The sequence below is a fragment of the Bubalus bubalis genome, chromosome 3 (assembly GCF_019923935.1).
Source record: "Bubalus bubalis isolate 160015118507 breed Murrah chromosome 3, NDDB_SH_1, whole genome shotgun sequence".
Taxonomy (NCBI): Eukaryota; Metazoa; Chordata; class Mammalia; order Artiodactyla; family Bovidae; genus Bubalus; species Bubalus bubalis.
In genome coordinates this window covers 154,857,018-154,861,939 of record NC_059159.1, presented here as the reverse complement: position 1 = coordinate 154,861,939, position 4,922 = coordinate 154,857,018, and the positions used below count along the sequence as shown (strand labels likewise).

The 4,922-nt window shown below is 38.5% G+C and overlaps 1 long non-coding RNA gene across 1 annotated transcript; it reads left to right on the top strand.

Moving 5' to 3' along the window:
• Nucleotides 1-403: 403 nt before the first annotated feature.
• LOC123332438 lies at nt 404-3,363 on the top strand. The gene is made up of 2 exons (XR_006549229.2): nt 404-518; nt 2,414-3,363. It is a non-coding gene; the product is annotated as an uncharacterized LOC123332438 (long non-coding RNA).
• Nucleotides 3,364-4,922: the final 1,559 nt, after the last annotated feature.

Sequence of the window (4,922 nt, the reverse complement as noted above, 5' to 3'; positions counted from 1 at the left end):
GTCTCCTGCATTGCAGGCAGATTCTTTACCAACTGACGTATCAGGTAAGCTCCTAGGAAATGGTACACTGGGTTTATGTTGAATGGATGACAGACTGTCATATGCTTGCCAAAGTTACTCCTATCATATTTACAAATTGAATTGCTAATTTTCTTTTTATTATCAACATTTCCTTGTTTATATTTTAATTTCAAGAAAAATATATATGGAAAGAAAGGCAAGAATTATTATATAAATGATAAGCCAATTTAAGAGATGGCACTTTAACTTTGGGTGGGAAAGTGACAGCATTTCAAATGGTTCAAAGCACAAACTAAAATGAGACTAGACCTAGGTTTCAGCTCCACCTTTACCATTTATTAACTGCATACTTTTGAGCAAGATATCTAAACTTTTAAAATTTCAGTTTCCACATCTGAAAAATGGGGATGTGTGTGGAGTTTTGCTCAGTCCTGTGCGGCTCTTCGTAACTCCAGGGCCCGTAGCCCACCAGGTTCCTCTATCTATGAATTTTCCAGGTAAGAATACTGGAGTGGGTTGCCATTTCTTACTCCAGGGGATCTTCCTGATTCAGAGATCGAACCCATGTCTCTTGCGTCTCCTGCATCATCAGGCAGATTCTTTACCACTGTACCACTGGGAAAAGCCAGGGAGCAATATTGCCACCTGGGGATAATATCCTTCAAGTTGCTTGACAGATTAAAATAAATAATGTATGAAGACTTCTGAGCAGGGAGCTGGCATGCAGTAAGCACTCAGTAAATAATGGAAGTTACTTTTTTTGTTGTTATTATCATCATCATCTTATTCGCTGAGTAAAGCATAGATTATCTAATACTCAACCTGGTATTTACTCTGAAAATATATTCAAAATAAAATGGAAATTCTTAGAGGGGATTAATAGGCTTTATTTCCTGGAGAGTGGGAGTGTGAAGACACTAAATAGAGTATTAGCCAATCACGGAGGGTACGTGGCTATGTGTGAATATTTGAAAGGCTGTCAAAAACAGAAAGAAAAGCATGTTCGAGCTCATAGATGTGTGATAATAAGATATTTTGGGGAAACTGAAATAGTTTAGTTTAGCTGAAGTTTAAAGTTTGATAATGGGAAGTGTGTTAGTTATGGTTCTCCAGAGAAACAGAACCAATAAGATCTATACATATATATGATTTATTATAAGAAAGTGGCTCACATAGTTATGGAGGTTGAGAAATCCCACTACCTGCCATCTGCAAGCTGGAGACCCAGGAGAGATATTGACTTAAATTGCAGTTCAGGTCTGAAGGCTTAAGGATCAAGAGAGTTGATGGTGAAAATTCCAGTAAAAGTACAGAAGACCTCAGCTACAAAACAAACAAACAAACAAACAAACAAAAAAAACAGTCAAGAAGAATGAATTCTCCCTTATTCTATATTTTACTCTACCTTGGTCTCCAGTGGATTGATGAAGAAAACCTGCATTGAGGAGGGCAATCAGCTTTACTCAACCCACTGATGCAAATGTTAATCTCATCTAGAAACACCCTCACAGACATAATCAGAATTATATTTATCCAAACAAGGAAATGGCAACCCACTCAAGTATTCTTTCCTGGAAAATCCCATGGACAGAGGAGTCTGGCAGGCTATATAGTGTATGGGATTGCAAAGAGTATGATATGACTTAGTGACTAAACAAACAACAACAAAAACAATAAACAACCCTATGGCCCATCACAGACAGGGGTTGCAGAGAAAGCGTGACACAATATACATAATTTATCCATAATGAATTGGGCTAAAGAATCTGGATTTTATCTTATGGGCAAATAGGTGTCAATGAATCCCTTTTTGGCAGATCAGTGACATATCAGATGTGGCTGAAGCAAGATCAGTCTGTTTTAGTATGTGAAGAATGAATTATAGGGGGAGAGACTTGAGTCAGAGCAAAGAGAATAGAGATAATTAGGCAGCAGTGGTGGGAATGGAGAGGAGAGGATGCCACTTGGCTTAATGTGTACACTAATGTCAAGGTAGAGGTATCTAGTAGACACTATGGATCAGAAGACACATCTAGACTGGGGATTTATAATTGAAAATCATCTTGTTGTCGAATGTTCATGGGAGTGGATAAATAGTTTCTGGAAAATATGTAGAATAAGAAGAGAAATGGGCCACAGATGGAACATAAGAGGGGAAAGAGGTAAAAACATGGGATGGATGAAGGTGAATAGCAGAATGTGAGCCTGGTTTTAAAGAATAAAAGCTTAATGCACATGGAAGTGGGGGTAGGGTGGGGGAAAAAGCCATAAGGGGGTCCCAGCTACCATCACAGAAAGGAACAAAAGCCATAACTCAGGGATTTGAATGACTGGTCTTATATAAGTCTCAAAACGTTGTCACTTCCTTATTTTTGTTGTTTGATTTTCCCAGTCCATTTTACCACTGTGATCATCACAGAAGCCATACAAGGAACGTGTCTCTAATTATTTTGAGGCCAGTAAATAGAAGATGTGAAGAGACAACATTTCCCCTGCAGGAGCCCAGAGGATGGAATAGGAAAGCTTAACTGAAATGGAAGGAGACAACCATGCAGAGTTCATGCTCCAAAGGAGAAAGAGCATTGACATTGAACCCAGCCGGCCTTTTCCTAAGAGACTGGTTTTAAGATATGAGAATAATTTAAGAAATCCTATAGATTTCCTTCTAGTTATTATGGTAAGAAAGGAGGTAGGTGAGTGGAAACAAATTTTAGCGATGGAAACATTTGGCAGGAATATTCCCTGGTGTCGGTTTTCAGAAACCTCATGGTAATGAAGTAGACACAGCAGGGTGAGGGGCCTCTAACCCTTTATGTTCAAATTTATCTGTCCCTGGGGGAAGAACAGAGGCTTCTGGGACTTGAGTTGAAGAAGTAAAGATTCAGGTAACTGCTTGGCAGACATTTATTATTGAAACCACCTTCCTTCCTATTTTACGTATATCTCTTATCAAATAGGAAACCCTATCGCTACTGACTGTGGAAACCACTTTTCAGTTTAACTCGATAACCTTTGCCCAGAATCAACTCACAGTGACTTCAGTTTAGAGATAAGAGGCTGTTGCAGTATCTATGATCTCCCTTTGAAACCACACAGAGTGTTAGACTGGCACATTTTCATGTAGTACTCTTAGTCCAGAATAAGCGTTTTCTCACTTTACAGTGTGACATCTTATTGCTATTCTAACAGGACTGTTTCCTCTGTCTTTCGTAGTAACTTCACTGAAATTATCTGCTAATTTGAGCAGTGTTATTTTTCACCAACTGAATTCTTAGAATGAGTGAATTTTTTTGCTTTATCTCTATTTGAATATTTGATGAATAAAATATTGTGGCTTGACAACATGCTTTTTTGGCTCTTTTGACTAGCAAATGAAACATTTGTCTCTTACAGGAAAGCAACTTCTTCCCAATACTCCAATTTTGTTTAGTTTTGCTTTTACAAATGATAGCCTCTCATTTTAACTCAGTGCATTTGGGTAAAACACTGGACTCTTTCTACTTCTCCAAGACCTCATAACTGGATTGTATGACTATTCTCTAGATTTATTGAGGGAAGTCATATTCACTGCAAATGTCACTTACTTGATTCTCAAATGTTCAATAGCAACCTGGATATCTATTACTACAATGTGGTCCCTGTGCTTCAGTTCCAGCATTAGAAATGTTATCCCATCTCTGCACTATGCTTGGGCTTCTCTCCAACAGCTTGCCCTCTCTGGGTCCCATACTCATTGTCCCTCCTCTTCTTTGTTCTCCTTATCCCCACTCTTCTTCTCCCCTCCCCAAGTTTGCTCTTATGACAATGTTCCATGATGACTTCTTTTCCCAAAAGATTTCAGAGATTTCCAAAAGCATTACTGGGTAGAAGCAGGCTGATTTTTAAATTTTTATTAATTGGTGAATGAATTTAGGAGTGGGGATTTCCACTGAATTGATATTTATCCGTATTCATTGGGGTATATGTCAACATATATAAATGTATAGTATTTATGTTGTGTGTGTGTGTGTTAGTTGCTTAGTTAAGTAGTTAAAATAGGAAAAACGAGCCTGGAATGGTGGTGGCTGTTGGCTAAAAGACAAACAAGGGAAAAGCCCAGGAAAAGAGAACAAAGGAATGTCTGAGTACTGGAGTGAGAATAGCAGGTAAAACAAACAGCCCTCATGGCTAGCCCAGTTTATATAGGGAATGCTCAGGGGGAGGAGGAAAAAAAAAAAAAAAGCACACACACACACACATAAAAAGAGGAGCCAAAACTGAGCTGGGGTGGGGAGGGTTCTTCTCTTCTCCTCGTGTCTTTTGTGTCGGCCCGCCCTCATGCCTCAAGGATGCATTTTCCTGTGCTTGCCAAATAAAACTGAGCTGTAACATGTAGCTGTAACACTGGTCTGTCCATCACTTCCAATTTTTGTTGCAGTGAGACAGAACCGGGGAAGTTACACACTCCACGACGTTTCCAGTTAAGCAAAATCAATAAAGATTAGAAAGCTTATACACATGCCTGTAGCAATAATAACTAATATCAAATATTGAAAACATGAAAGAGTCTACTCTAAATTGAGTTCTAATTTTGAAAAGTGGAGAGAGGGAAATCCTAGACATAAAAATAGTATCCCTTTCTGCTGATAGAGGCCTGTGTAGAAGAGAGATCATATTTGATCTGGGAAAAACAAACAGAGAACCCAGTTACAACTTCTAGAGAGCACAGTTACAACCAAGGGGTGGAAGTCAGTAAGAAGAAAGATTGTGAACCCATATATCTAAGAATGCCATGATAATTTGAAAGGTATAACAATTTGAACTTGTCTTGTGAAATAATGGTCTTCTTCAGCACTAGAAAGTTTAAGTAGAGGATGCCAGTTAGCAATGTTGTAGACAATACTTCTTTATTAAGTAGTGAT